The following is a 16,521-nucleotide window of genomic DNA, read 5'->3' on the forward strand; positions in this document are numbered from 1 at the left end:
ACAAGCCGGAAATCAAATCCCGGTCCCTGGCACTATAAGGCAGCAGTGCTAACCACTGTGCCGCCCCTACACGGGTCCCTGGGGGTGTCCCCCTATTACAGGGCTCCCTGGCGGGTGAGGTCTCCCCCGTCCTTGGGGGAGTAGGGTGTGGGCACCTACGCAATCCAGGGATGGGGGGCTGCTGTGTGGGGGGAGGACCAGGGCCGATTTGCATTTGCAGTGCCGGGGGGGGGGGGGGGGGGGGGGGGGGGGTTGGGTTGGTGGCCCACCGCGGGAGCTCGCTATAGGGCTGTCCACTCAAGATGGCAGATTGAAAGCGGGGTTTCCTGGGAATCCCTCATATTCCATGCCAAGCATAAATTTGCCTGGCGTGGAACTTCGAATGGCATCCCATTTCACAATGCCAAGGGGATCGTAAAATTGGTGCAATTCTGCTCTGGCAGGAGAATATAAATATCCCAAACGGAGAATCCAGTCCAACTTTTTAATGTTAATTCTCCTACATCCCAAAGACTATTTTTGGGCCTTTGGGTTCTAGCCTCTTGGATCTGAACCTTTGCTGCTCTGCTGTCCCTGTGATTCCAGTGCAATATCTGACCTGCATTTCCTGGGCATAAAAATTGCACATATCTCTTCCTACAAATGTAACTTCCCTGTTGGGCAGCTAGTGGTGGCGCAGTCCTATCAGATTTAGTAGTGGTCAATTTATAATTTGGGGGTATAAATTTTCATCTAAATAAACAATTGTATGGTGGAAACAACCGAGATTTATTTGCCAAGGAAGAAAAATACAATTTATTTTGTCAAATTAAAATGACACTGTTAAATTAGAACAATTACAGAAGATCAGATTTAATCATCTTTGGTCTGAAGACATACATCCCTCCATTTGAGAGACTATAACCTAAAAATACTGAATTATTTGGGGTCATTGTACATTAATGTATCGCACAGAAACAGCTCCTTGGCCCAACTGGTCCATTCCAGTGTTTATACTGCACACAAGCCTCCTTCCCACTCTACTTGTAATAAAACCTCTGATATAACATGCATCAGTGTGGGCTTCTACTCTTTTTATCATATGTTTTCTGGTAAAGTAATTAGACACAATGCTTGTAGACCAGTAATGCTGATCTCATGTAGTGGTGACTAACTGATGTGCCATCAATGAACACACGACGAGTAGTCAACGCCACTGAGGCTTTAATAAACTAAACAGAAAGCCTCCTGGCCTCTGATTCCGAACTGGGGCAGAGCTGGAGACCAGCCACCTTTATACCAGGCCTGAGGGGAGGCGGAGTCTTCGGGCAGTGGTTTACCACATTACATATAATACAGTAGCCGTTTACCACAATACACATATTATACACTACAGTAGTTTACCACATTCACCCCCTGTTAAAAAAGAGTCCAGCGGGGGTGAAATGGACTTAAAGATCAAGTCTGTTGGGAGCCTTGACCTTCCACCATGATTGCCTCAGTCCCGGCTGTGGTGTGGACACAGGTGTCCAGACCTGCGCTTCCAGGAGCGTTTTGTCCTCTACTTCACCCAGTTGTTGAGTCGGTTGGGGGGTGGGGGTGGGGTGGGGGGGGGGGGGGGGGAGGGGTGATGGTCGCCGGTGGGCCTGCGGGTGCCAGACTTTGACATAGCCGGGTAGTGGTGGAGGGATACGGTGTAGGGTTGGGGGTGGTGGTGATGGTCGCTGGGTAATCTGCAGATGCCAAATCCTGGAGGGAGACTGTGCCCTGCCGCCCGTCATGATGTGCCACATAGGCATATTGTGGGTTGGCATGGAGGAGCATGACCTTCTCGATGAGGGGATCTGATTTATGACTCCTCGCATGCCAACGGGAGACTGGGAGACTTCTAGACCGTAGGGCCAGGAGGACGGCCTTCCAGACCGTTGCGTTCTTCCTCTCCACCTGTCCGTTGCCCCGGGGTTGTAGCTGGTCGTCCTGTTGGAGGCGATGCCCTTGCTGATTAGGAACTGATGCAACTCGTCACTCATGAAGGAGGAACCCCGATTGCTATGAACGTAGGTGGGGAACCCAAACAAGGTGAAAAGACTGTGCAGGGCCTTGATGACGGTGGCAGAGGTCATGTCAGGGCATGGGATGGGAAAGGGGTTTTGTCAACAATGTTGAGGAAGTACACGTTACAGTCAGTGGAGGGGAGGGGCCCTTTGAAGTCGATGCTGAGGCGTTCAAAGGGGCGAGAGGTCTTTACCAGGTGCGCCCTGTCTGGCTGATAGAAGCGCCGTTTGCACTTGGCGCAGACCTGGCAGTCCCTGGTCACGGTCCTGACCTCCTTGATGGAGTAAGGCAGGTTGCGAGCCTTGATAAAGTGAAAAGAACGGGTGACCCCCAGGTGACAGAGGTCATTGTGCAGGGCCCGAAGTCAGTCTACTTGTGTGCTGGCACATGTACCGCGGGATAGGGCATCTGGGGGCTCATTGAGCTTCCCAGGTCTATACAAGATGGCGGTCCTCATGGGTCGCAGATGGCGGGCGAAATCGAAGATGGTGGCGAAAATGGCGGCACCCACGTGTCACACATGGCTGGTGTTGCGGCAGTTGGAGGTGGCCCCGACAAGCAGCAGGCAGCACTGCTGGGTCTAGGTGTTTTAGGGAGAGATCGGGCTTGGCAGGCTTTCGCAAAGTGGCCCTTCCTCCCACACCCATTGCAAGCCGTGTTCTGTGCAGGGCAGCGTTGTCTGGGATGATTACCCTGGCTGCAAAATAGCGCTTCCGGTGTTGGTGGGCTGCTGTGCGGCACAGGCTTGCACCGCACTCGGGTCAGATGATGGCGGCGTCCACGAGGTCCATGAGGGTGCTGCGCGGTCGGAGGTGTAGGCGTCCATGTTCTGGAAGGCCACCTCCAGCGAGTTTGAGAGCTGCACTGTCTCTGGGAGGCTGAGTGTACCCCCTTCTAGCAATCGCTGGTGAATGTAGTTCGATTTCATACCTGCGACATAAGCGACCCCGGTCAACTCTTCCACGTGTTGGGTAGCCGATACCGCCTGGCAATCTGAATTCCGGCTGAGTACCCGCAAGGCTCGCAGGAATTCTGCTAGTGATTCTCCAGGGCATTGTCGCCTCATGGCAAGAAGGTGCCTAGCATACACCTTGTTTACAGACTTCACATATTGTTCCTTCAGCAGCATTATCGCCTCCATATACGAGGGGGCGTCCCTGATGAGAAGGAAGACTTGCAGGCTCACCCACGCTTTGAGGATCTGCCTCTTTTGGAGGTCGGTGAAGTCTTCGGTGGAGGATCCGAGGTACACTTTGAAGCAACTTAGCCAGTGCTCGAATGTTGCAGTGGCGACGGCTGCCTGTGGGGCCAGCTCCAGGCGATCAGGCTTGAGCAATGAATTCATCTTAGATGTTTAGTTTATTAAATTGATGTACCATCAATGAACACACGACGAGTAGTGAACGTAACTGAGGCTTTAATAAACTAAACAGAAAGCCTCCTGGCCTCTGATCCCGAACCGGATCAGAGGCGGATACCAGCCACCTTTATACCAGGCCCGAGAGGAGGCGGAGCCATCGGGCAGTGGTTTACCACATTACATATAATACAGTAGCCATTTACCACAATACACATATTATATACTACAGTGGTTTACCACACTAACATCATGTGCTCTGTAACTAACCCCTCCAATAGAATTTTCCAATATCGTACTGCTGGCAGAAATTTAGCTCCACAAAATAGATCATGTTCTCGTTATTTAGTCATATGCTACATATGCCTAAATTTCTAATATTTTCCTTTAGCAGGTGAGGCTCCCTGCAGTCTGACTGTGACAAATTACCAGGTTGCTGATAGGCTCAGTAATTATTTTGCCCAATTTTTTCATGTGATCTGGGCATTGCTGGAAAGCCGGAATTCATTGCACATCCCCAATTGCCCTTGAAAGAGTGAGATGCTAGGCCATTTCAGAGGGTAGTTACAAGTCAGCCACATTGCCATGGGCCTAGCCTCACATGTAGGCCAGACCAGGTAAGGATGTCAGATTTTCTTCCCTAAAGGCCATTAATGAACCAGACGGGTTTTTAATGACAATCAATGATCGCTGTCATGGTCACCATTACTGAGGCGAGCTTTGGATTCCATATTTATTAATTGAATTTAAATTCCACCAGCTGCTGTGGTGGAATTTCAACCCATATGCCTGGGCCATTATCCTGGACCTCTGGATTCCTGGTCAGGTGACATTACCATCTCCCTATAATGGGGAAAATAACAATGAAAAAATAATGAAAATGTAATGAAATAATAAAGTAACAGCTTGGAAGATACCTACTGCTACAAATTTAGCTTCAATAATAATTAATAATCTGCAGTGTTCAAGCCTTTGGTAACCAAAAATAGTCAAAGATGCAAGATGAACAGCATACCTCATGCAACTCATGTAACTGCATTGTAAGTGTGTTAAAGGTCAAGTATTGTACAGTGGAAGATGAAACAGTAAGATCAATGTTACGGTTTGCTTGCCAAATAATTTTTATATTTGAAATTATAATCACCTTTTGTTTAGGTTTTAGAACTAATCTCAAAAGATAGCATTTTGGGTTTTTGCTTAAAAGTTTGAGACTTTTGTCAGTTTTGAAGAATGTTTCCTAGTTGTATTGAGAGCTAATCACAGCATTGCAAATGACCAAATTAGTTAATGGTAACAGGGAAGCAAGCTACTTTTAGTGGCATTATCAGTAAGGGAGAACAAATACACGTGTTTAAGCTTTATCTGAGAAGCAAAATGAAATCAATATCAGTTACCTTGTCATTGTTTGTGAATGGTAGCCATGATGTGGAGATGCCGGCGCTGGACTGGGGTGAGCACAGTAAGAAGTCTTACAACACCAGGTTAAAGTCCAACAGGTTTGTTTCAAACACTAGCTTTCGGAGCGCTGCTCCTTCCTCAGGTGAATGAAGAGGTCTGTTCCAGAAACATATATACATAGACAAAGTCAAAGATGCCAGACAATGCTTGGAATGTGAGCATTTGCAGGTAATTAAATCTTTACAGATCCAGAGATCGGGGGAACCCCAGGTTCAAGTGGTGTGAATTGTCTCAAGCCAGGACAGTTGGTAGGATTTTACAAGCCCAGGCCAGATGGTGGGGGATGAATGTAATGCAACATGAATCCAAGGTCCCAGTTGAGACCGTACTCATGTGTGTGGAACTTGGCTGTAAGTTTCTGCTCGGCGATTCTGCGTTGTCGCACGTCCTGAAGGCCGCCTTGGGGAACGCTTACCCGGAGATCGGAGGCTGAATGCCCTTGACTGCTGAAGTATTCCCCAACTGGAAGGGAACATTCCTGTCTGGTGATTGTTGTGCGATGTCCGTTCATTCGTTGTGGCAGCGTCTGCATGGTCTCGCCAATGTACCATGCTTCGGGACATCCTTACCTGCAGCGTATGAGGTAGACAACATTGGCCGAGTCGCACGAGTACCACATACCTGGTGGGTGGTGTTCTCACGTGTAATGGTGGTATCCATGTTGATGATCTGGCACGTCTTGCAGAGATTGCCATGGCAGGGCTGTGTGGTGCCGTGGTCGCTGTTCTGAAGGCTGGGTAGTTTGCTGCAAACAATGGTTTGAGGTTGCGTGGTTGTTTGAAGGCAAGTAGTGGGGGTGTGGGGATGACCTTGGCAAGATGTTTATCTTCATCGATGATGTGTTGAAGGCTACAAAGAAGATGTCGTAGTTTTTCCGCTCCGGGAAAGTACTGGACGACGAAGGGTACTCTGTCGGTTGTGTCCCGTGTTTGTCTTCTTAGGAGGTCGGTGCGGTTTTTTGCTGTGGCGCGTTGGAACTGTTGATCGGTGAGTTGAGCGCCATATCCCGTTTGTACAAGGGCATCTTTCAGCATCTGTAGATGTCTGTTACGCTCCTCCTCGTCTGAGCAGATCCCGTGTATACGGAGGGCTTGTTCTTTAATGTGTTTAGGGTGGAAGCTGGAGAAGTGGAGCATTGTGAGGTTATCCGTGGGCTTGCGGTAAAGCGAAATGCTGAGGTGACCGTCCTTGATGGAGATGAGTGTGTCCAAGAATGCAACTGATTTTGGAGAGTAGTCCATGGTAAATCTGATGGTGGGATGGAACTTATTGATGTAATTGTGTAGTTGTTTCAGTGATTCTTCGCCGTGGGTCCAAAGGAAAAAAATGTCATCGATGTATCTGGTGTATAATGTCGGTTGAATGTCCTGTGTGGTGCGGAGGTCTTGTTCAAACTTGTGCATGAAGATGTTGACATATTGAGGTGCGAATTTGGTCCCCATGGCTGTTCCGGGTCGGAGAATCGTCGGGGGGGCGGCGTGAATCCTGCACCTGCCGTCCGCCGAATTCCCCGGCACCGGAGATTCGGGGGGGGGGGAGGGGGGGCGGAGTTGCACCACGCCAGTCGGCGGCCGCTCGCAGCGACCCCCCGGTGATTCTCCGGCCCGTGATGAGCCGAAGTCCCGCTGGTTCTTTGCCAGTCCTACCGGCATAGATTACACCTTGCCGGCGGGACCTAGTGGCGGGGGCGGGCTCCAGGGTCCTGGGGGGGGGGGGGCGATCTGGCCCCGGGGGGTGCCCCCACGGTGGGCTGGCCTGCGATTGGGGCCCACCGATCCGCGGGCGGGCCTGTGCAGTGGGGGCACACTTTTCCTACGTGTCGGTCATGTCAGCCTCCGCGATGGCCGATGCGTAGGTGAACCCCCTCCCCGCGCATGCACGGGGATGATGTCAGCAGCTGCTGATGCTCCTGCGCATGCGCAGACTCGCGCCGGTCGGCAGAGTGCCTTCGGACTAGCCGGCGGGGCGCAAACCACTCCTGTGCCGGAGTGGTCCACGCCACTCCATCCCGCCGGGACCCCCCGCTCCGCCGGGTATGGGAGAATCCCGCCCCAGATGTGTGATTCCTGTGTATTTTCAGCAAATTGCAATCGATGAGGGCAGAGGGTGGTAAATTTATTAGCCTAACTATTGAGCCCAGCCAAATTCACTTTTTCAAGTGAAGGTGACGGGCCAAGCAGGTTGGGGGTGGGGTGGACTTTTGCCAGTCATGGAAAATTTGGCAACAGTTGAAAAGTTTTTTATGCCTGTGTTGGAAGATCCATTTGTTTACTCTGTTCCCATAAAATCTGGCATAATGACAACAGGGCGCAAACCCGATGTCAACACGCTGGTCTCCGGTAGTAAGGAAGGTGAGGGGGCACTGAAATTGGCAGCCTGTTTGCCATTTTGTAAAGAAACAATTCAAGGTCAATTGAGCTTGTAAAAAAGGCAAAATAGGAAGTGTAGTGGTATTGTCATTGGACGTGTAATCCAGAAACCCAGGGTAAAGCTCTGGGACCCAGGTTTGAATGGTGGAATTTGAATTCAATAAAAATCTGGACTTAGTCTAATGATGGCCATGAAATCATTGTCAATTATTGTAAAATCTCAGCTTGTTCACTTAACATCTTTTCGGGAAGGAAATCTGCCAACCTTACCTGATCTGGCTTAGATGTGACTCCAGATCCAAAAGGGGTTAGTTATATTACTCTTTGGTAATATATTGTTACTCTTTGCTTTATGTATCCAGAATGGTTGGATGTTGTGATTCTCAAAAAACCACCATTCTTCAACTTAAAGCAGATGTAATGAATAACAAATTGATTAATATTGAGTTTGCACACTCTTACAGAACTCTAATTCAGATAATTCAGGTTAAAGTATTAATTATTTTAACTACACATGTTAACTATACTCTATCTCTCGAACACTCTGCTGTCCAGTCACTCCTGGATCGAAGAGACCCAAGATCCTTTGAGTTCTCATATTTATACAGGAATCTAATGCTGCCATCTAGTGCTTGTCTTACACTATGATGTAGCCATTAACCCTTTATATGTCTCTATATATACATATCACTACATCCCCCCTTTTAAAAACATTTTTAAAAATAAAGTGTAGCAAAGGGGGAAAATGTATGATGTAATACAGTAAACTTGATATGTATATCTCTACAAAGCAAAATGAGTAATGATTATACACTTGACTGAATATTTTACAAGTTCAGTCTATTTGGTTTCTTTCTTTGTCTCGTCGATCTTCTGAGTTGACCAGCAGGTGATGATGAAGTTTTAACTGTTTTGTGCATGTCATCATTAAATCTAGTGTTTATTAATGTGTCATCAAATATTATTTTATTTAATTGTAAGTCCGGAAAAACTGTTGTTTAGCCTAATTTTCTGTAGTGCATATTGATTTCTTTGCAGAATTGTTCCTTCAGCCATTTTAACAATGTACGAGCCTGGTGCTGGCAGGAGCAGACCAGCCTTCATTTGGCATTTTAATTCCAATGAGGTCTTCTGGAGTTAATGGTTTCGGTTGAGTGGCATGCATGTCATAGCATGCCTGTTGAGGAGTATGCTGCTGTTCCATTTTCTTTAACACTGGCAGATGGTCTGGATTTTGTAGTTGAATGGATGGTAATGTCGTTCTGAGATGCCGATTCATCAACATTTGTGCCGTTGAAAGTCCAGTTGCTAGTGGAGTAGTTCTGCAGGATAGAAGCGCAAGATGGATGTCTGACGCAGAATTATTGATGAGTTGCTTTATGATGTGTACACCCTTATAATAGAATTTACAGTCCAGAAGGAGGACATTTGGCCCATCGATTCTGTACCAGCTCTTGGAAAGAGCACCCTACCCAGGTCCACATCTCCTCCCTATCTCCATAACCCAGTAACCCCACACACCACTAAGGGCAATTTTGGACACTAAGGGCAATTTAGCATGGCCAATCCACCTAACCTGCACATCTTTGAACTGTTGGAGGAAACCGGAGCACCTGGAGGAAACCCACGCATACACGGGGAGAACATGCAGACTCCGCACAGACAGTGACCCAAGCTGGGAATCGAACCTGGGACCATGGAGCTGTGAAGCAATTGTGCTAACCACTATGCTACCATGCTGCCCTTTACTTTACCAGGTTGGACTGTGGGTAGTGAGGACTTGATGTCACATGTGTGAAATTATACTGACTTGAAAACGCGGTCCATTCATTACTGTCAAAACATGGTCCATTGTCTGACATCACAGTGGTGGGTATCCCATGTCTTGCAAAAGATTCTTTGCTGGCTTTTGTGACCGATTTGGATGTTAAGATCCGGTAGCTCCATGACCTCTGGATAGTTGGAGTAATAATCAATAATTAATACATAATCACGACCATTTGAATGAAATAGGTCAATATCTGCTTTGGCCCAAGGAAAGGTGACTAACTCATGTTGTTTTAGAGTCTCCTTGCATTGCGCAGATTGATGTTTCTGACATGTGTTCCAGGTTAGAACCATGTCAGTTATTTCTCGATTTATTCCTGGCCAATAGACTGCTTGGTCTTGACCGTTGCTTACACTTCTTAATCCTGAGGTGACCCACATGAACCTGATCAAGCCTCACAGGTCAGAGACACAGTGGTATGACTATCCAGTTGAGTTGAAGAAGTAGTCCATCCATAATCGTCAGATCTGCCTGTTTGTTTCTAAATTGAGGACACTGCCCTTTCGGCCACTCATTCTTGAGACGGTGAAAGACGGGTTGCAGCATGGCATCCTTCTTAACTTCTGGTCGGATTAGGTTTATCTTCTGATCCGATGCAGGTAGATGTTCTGCACAAAGCTGTGCTTGAGCTTCAACATCATGTATGAATTCGAACGGTTCACTTGCAAATGTTAAGGAGTTTGATAGCGCATCTGCTATGATCAGATCTTTTCCTGGTGTGTAGATAAGGTCGAAGTCGTACTTTCTGAGCTTCATCATGATTCTTTGGAGTCGTGGAATCATGTCATTGAGATCATTGTCAATTATATGCACCAACGGTGTGTGATCCATTTCTACAGTGCAAGTGGGTAGTCCATAGACATAGTCATGGAACTTCAATATGCCTGTCAGTAGTCCAAGACATTCTTTCTCGAGTTGAGCATATCAACATTCTGTTGGTGTCATTGCTCTGGATGCATATGCCACAGAAACCCAAGATGAGCTGTCGTCTCTTTGCAACAGTACTGCTTCTATTCCATCCTGACGTGCATCAGTGGATATTTTTGTCTTCCTGTTAGGATCAAAAAAGGCTAACATAGGTGCAGTCGTTAGTTGTACTTTTAAATCTTGCCACTCTTTTTGATGGTCATCTATCCACTCGAAAGGGGGAGATCTTTTGATCAAGTGTCTCAGATCTGTTGTTCTCGTTGACAAATTAGGTATGAATTTGCCTAAGATGTTGACCAAGCCTGGAAATCGAAGTACTGCTTTTTTATTTTCAGGTACTTTCATGCCTTGAATGGCTGAAATTTTCTCATTGTCTGGTTGCACATCATGGGTGGGATTCTCCCAGCCCTGTGCTGGGCCGGAAAATCCCCGCGAACGGGCCATGCCGCTCCAACGCCGGCACGTGATTCTCCACTCGGGCGCCATCGGATGGGCCGAGCGGCCGTAAGAAAAGAACTGAGTCCCAGTGATGCCGTTCTAACCTGCTCTGGGCCAGCGGGACCCCAGCGTTGAAGGGTCGGGTGGCGGCCTGTGGAAGGGGGAGGGTGGGTCTGACACCGGGGGGGGGCCTCCGATGTGACCTGGCCCGAGATCGAGGCTTACCGATCGGCGGGCCAGCCTCTGTGGCTGGGGTCCTCCTTTCCTAAACGCCGGCCCCTGTAGTCTGTGCCATGTTGCGTCAGGGCAGGCGCAATTTAGGAAGCCACTGCACATGTGCGCATTGGCGCCGGCGCAACTGTACATGCGCAGAACCCGCGGCGCACAGTTCGCGCCGGGATCAGCAGCTGGAGCGGCGCGAACCACTTTAGTGCCGTGCTGGCCCCCTGTAGGGGCCAGAATTATGAAATGAAAATCGCTTATTGTCACAAGTAGGCTTCAATTAAGTTACTGTGAAAAGCCCCTAATTGCCACATTCCAGCGCCTGTTCGGGGAGGCTGGTACGGGAAGAGCCGGAATTAGTCCTGGGAGTGGCCCATTCATGCCTTCGTAAAACGCGACGGCATTTACGACGGCGTGGACACTCTGCTGTGGGATTGGAGAATCTCGGCCCATGTTCGGATATCTGGGGCTGGATTCTCCGTCCCGCCGCACCACATTTCTGGTTCAGCACATTTGCTGGTTTCTCCATTTCGCCGGCTGGTCAATGGGGTTTCCCATTGTGGGGCAGTCCCACGCCATCGGGGAACCCCCCCCCCCCCCCCACCCCCCCGGGCTGCCAGCAAAACGGAGAATCCCGACGACGGAAAATTCAGCCCCTGATCTCCCTAAATCCTGAGCGTAGAAATTCCAAAAGTGCATTTGGATTGGTTTAGATTAAAGACCATACTTGTTTATGCGCTGAAACACTTGTTTCAGTTGTTCAATGTGCTCTTCTTTTGTTGCAGACCATATGATAATGTTATCGCCGAATACACGAACACCTTCTATTCCTTCCGTCATCTGTTCCATGATGCGGTGGAATATTTCAGATGCAGAGATTATTCCGAAAGGCATACGATTAAAATAAAATCATCCAAAAGGTGCATTAAAGGTGCAGAGTTATCTGCTTGAGTAATCCAGACGCATTTGCTAGAAACCTTGTGATGCATCTGATTTTGGTGAAGATGCGTGCATTTGCCATCTCGCTGGTGATCTCCTCCTGTTTTGGAATGAAAATGAAATGAAAATGAAAATCGCTTATTGTATCGAGTAGGCTTCAATTAAGTTACTGTGAAAAGCCCCTAGTCGCCACATTCCGGTGCCTGTCCGGGGAGGCTGGTACGGGAATCGAACCGTGCTGCTGGCCTGCTTGCTCTGCTTTAAAAGCCAGTGATTTAGCCCAGTGAGCTAAACCAGAATGGGATAGTGTTCCCTCATGATGTTTTTGTTGAGATCCTTTTGCCACATTGTGAGCATTGTTTTCCGCTGACAGAGCATCTTTTTTGGAAGTAGGAGATTCCATACCTTGAACACGTCATGACATTGATGTCATTACGCACGACACTTCTTTGCGCATGTGCAGATCGGTTCTCGTCCGTCCCACATTTTTTTCATGAAGTGCGCATATGCAGGGTTTGAGAGCGCGTGCGCAAGATGGCTGCTGTCTGAAACGTGCAATTTCTTCAACTGTGACACCGCTTTTACACGCTCGACCTCGTGGTGGATTTTCATGCCCTTTTCACGGAGATAATACTCTTGGTACTGATTCTTAGATTGTTGATGAGCAAGGCATTTTTGATTGCGATTTCTAAAGTTAAATCCTTCTGTCTCAGTGATCTTTCTCTGAGGTGCTCATCATTGATACCAAACACTATTTGGTCCTGAATTAAAGAATCATGCAGTGCTGAAAAGTTACAGGATTGTGCTAGCAGTCTTAGATCAGTTACAAAGCTGTTAAACGATTCCCTCTTGTTTTCTAATCTTTGATGAAATATAAAATGCTCAAACGTCTCATTCGTCTAGGTCTTACAGTGGTCATTGAATTTGTTAAGAATAACATCAAACTTTGTTTTGCCTTGACCCACAGTGTATTGAAAAGAGTTAAGAGTTGTAAATTTCTATTGCATGTTGACCAGCCATAGTTAATAGCAGTGCAATTTTGCGAGCATTGGTTGCATTAGTTAAATAAGATACTTCCAGATAAATTTGAAATTGCTGTTTAAACAACCACCAGTTTGTATACAAATTACCGGTTATCCTTAGGTGTCGAGGAGCTTGAGCTTTGTCCATCAAGTCGTTTGTCTTCGAAAGTCTGTTGTTTGCTGATGATGCTTCACGAGTCGAATTGCTGCTAAGGTTTCTTCTTTTTCTGAGCTTACTTATATTATTCTAGCTAGTTTGCTGAAGCCAAATCCTGGTACATGTTATATTACTCTTTGGTAATATATTGTTACTCTTTGCTTCATATATCCAGAATGGTTGGATGTTGTGATTCTCAAGAAACCACCAATCTTCAGCTTAAAGCAAAATAGTTTTAATGAATAACGAATTGATTAATATTGAGTTTGCACACTCTTACAGAACTCTAAATAGTGATCAAGTAATTCAGAATAAAGTATTAACTATTTTACTGTTATCTATGCTGTTATCTATCTCTCTCACACTCTGCTGTCTAGTCACTCCTGGTTCGAAGAGACCCAAGATCCTTTGAGTTCTCATATTTATACAGGAATCTAGTGCTGCCATCTAGTGGTTGTCTTACACTATGATGTAGTCATTAACCCTTTATAGGTCTCTGTATATACAATCACTACAGGGTTGGCTCTTAAGTGCCCTCTGAAATGGCTTAGCAAGCAGTCAGTTGTATCAAACTGCTGAAAATTCACTAATAAGGAATGGAATCAGATTAACTATCCAGGCACCGGGAACAACAGCAAACTGAGGCCTGTGGACCCTGCAAAGTCCTCCATACTAACACCTGAAGGCTGGTGCCAAAATTGGGGGAGCTTTCTCACAGACTAGTCAAGCAACAGCTTGATATAGCCATACTCACAGAATCATACCTTACAGATAATGTCACAATCACCATCCCTGGGTATGTCCTATCCCACCAGCAGGATAGACTCAGCGGAGGTGGCAGCACAGAAGTATATAGCTGAGAGGAGGTTGCCTTGGGACTCTCAACATCAACTCTGGACCATATGAAGTCTCATGGCACCAGGTTAAACCTGGGCAAGGAAACCTCCTGTTGATTGCTATGAATTGTCACCTTTCAGCTGATGAATCAGCAATCCTCCATGTTGAACATATCCAAAATCTAGGATTTGGCTCCTCCCTCTGCATCCTCGATTTCTTGACATAGACCACAATCAGTAAGGATAAACAACAACACCTCCTCTATGACAGTCCTCAAATCCGGGGCCCCTCAAGGCTGCGTACTTAGTCCCCTACTATACTCCCTATACACACACGACTGCAGCAAAATTTAGCTCCAACTCCATCGACAAGTTTGCTGATGACACGACCATAGTGGGTCAGAATCAAACAACAATGAGTCAGAGAACAGGAGGGAGATAGAGAACCTAGTGGAATGGTGTAATGACAACAATCTCTCCCTTAATGTCAGCAAAACTAAGTAGCTGGTCATTGACTTCAGGAAGCAGAGTATCATACACACCTCTGTTTGTATCAATGGTACCGAGGTGGAGATGGTTGACAGCTTCAAATTCCTAGGTGTGCACATCACCAACAATCTGTCCTGGTCTACCCATGTTGATGTTATGGCCAAGAAAACACAACAGCACCTATACTTCCTCAGGAAACTAAGGAAATTTGGCATGTCCACATTGACTCTTACCAACTTTTACAGATGCACCATAGAAAGCATCCTATCTGGCTGCATCACAGCCTGTTATGGCAACTGCTCAACCCAAGACCGTAAAAAACTACAGAGAGTCTTGAGCACATCCCAGCCCATCAAGCAAAACCACCTCCCATCCATTGACTCTGTCCACACCTCCCGCTGCTTTGGGAAAGCGGGCAGCATAATCAAAGACCCCTCCCACCTGGGTTATTCTCTCTTCCAATCTCTTCCATCGGGCAGAAGATACAAAAGTCTAAGAACATGCACTAACAGGTTCAAAAACAGCTTCTTCCCCGCTGCCACCAGACTCCTGAATGACTGTCTTATGGGCTGAACTGATCTCTTCACACATCTTCTCTACTGAGTATTAGTACACTCATATGCTCACCCGATGCCTGTGCCCATATATTTACATTGTTATTTATGCAGGTCCTATGTTTTTTCATGTATGGAATGATCTGTGTAGATTGTGCGCAGAACAATATTTTTCCCTGTACCTCGGTACACGTGACAATAAATCAAATCAAATCCAACAGCACTTGGAAGAAGCACTTATAATAGCAAAGGCTCAAAATTACTCTGGTTGAATGACTTCCATGTTTATCACCCATAGTGGCTCGGTAGCACCAGTAGAGACCCAGCTGTCAAAGCCCGAAAGGACATGGCTGCTAGATTGGGTCTGCGACAGGTGGCGAGAGAATCAACAAAAGGGAAAATCCAACTTAACCTCATCCTCACTAACCTGCTTGTCGCAGATGCATCCGTCCATGACGGAATTGGTAGGAGTGCCCATTATCTGTGAAGATAAAATCCCAGCCTCACATTGAGGATATTCTCTATTGTATTGTGTAACACTACCACGGTGCTAAATGGGGTGCATTTTGTACATATTTAGCAACACAGCACCGGGTAACCAATTACCCAGATATTCCGGTAAACAAAAAGCAGGACAAATCCAACCCAGCCAATTATTGCCCTATCTGCCTACTCTCGTTCATCAGTAAAATGGATTGACAGAGTGATCAAAAAGGCTATCAAGCGGCACTTGCTTAGTTCTAACTTGCTTACTGATGCTCAATTTGGGTTCTGTCAGGATTAGTCAGCCTTATTACAGGCTTGGTCCAAACATGGACAGAAAATCTGAACTCAGTTGAGGTATGAGTGACTGCTCTTGACATCAAGGCAGAATTTGCCTGAGTGTGGCACCAAGGAGCCCTAGTTATACTGGAGTCAATGGGAATCATGGGAAAACTCTCAGCTGGTTGGAGTCATAACTAGCACAAAGAAAGATGGTTGTTGTTGTTGGAGGTCATTCATCTCAGTTCCATGACATCACTGCAGTAATTCATCAAAGAACAAAGAACAAAGAAATGTACAGCAGAGGAACAGGCCCTTCGGCCCTCCAAGCTTGCGCCGACCATGCTGCCCGTCTAAAATCCTCCACACTTCCGGGGTTCGTATCCCTCTATTCCCATCAGGGTAGCGTCCTAGGTTCATCCATCTTCAGCTGTTTCATCAATGACCTTCCTTCCATCAAAAGGTCAGAATTGGGCAGGTTTGTTGATGACTGCACAATGTTCAACACCATTCGTAATTACTCAGATATTGAAGCAGTCCATGGTAAAATGCAGGAAGACCTGAACAATATCCAGGCTTGGGATGACAAGTGGTAAGTGATCATCTCCAACAAGAGAGAATATAACCATCTCCCCTTGACTATCATTGAATTCCCTACTGCCAACATCGTGGGGGTTACCATGCACTGAAACTGAACTGGACTGGTCATATAAACACTGTAGCTACAAGAGCAGGTCAGAGGCTGGGAATTCTATGGAGAGTAACTCACCTCTTGATGCTGAAAATCCTGTCTACCACCTACTAGGACAAGTCAGGAGTGTGATGGAATACTTTCCACTTTCCTTCAGCTCCAGCAACACTCAAGAAGCTTGACATAATCCAAGACAAAGCAGCCGCTAGATGGGCTCCCATCCACAAGTATTCACTCCCTCCACCACTGATGTACAATAACAGCCGTGTGTACCATCTACAAGATGTACTTCAAGAATTTACCAAGGCTTCTTAGACATTACCTTACTTTTCTTATTTTTCTTTAAAAAAACTTTTATTTCCAATTAAGGGGCAATTTAGTATGGCCAATCCACCTACCCTGCATATCTTTGGGTTGTGGGACTGAGACCCACGCAGA

General features: G+C 46.8%; 1 protein-coding gene across 23 annotated transcripts in view; it reads left to right on the top strand.

The window, feature by feature from the left end:
- Positions 1-16,521, top strand: part of zgc:110045 (uncharacterized protein LOC664755 homolog) — a 326,605-nt gene that overhangs the window by 126,203 nt on the left and 183,881 nt on the right. The gene's annotated exons all lie outside the window — the stretch shown is intronic.

Source organism: Scyliorhinus canicula, chromosome 5, assembly GCF_902713615.1.
Source record: "Scyliorhinus canicula chromosome 5, sScyCan1.1, whole genome shotgun sequence".
NCBI classification, from domain to species: Eukaryota; Metazoa; Chordata; class Chondrichthyes; order Carcharhiniformes; family Scyliorhinidae; genus Scyliorhinus; species Scyliorhinus canicula.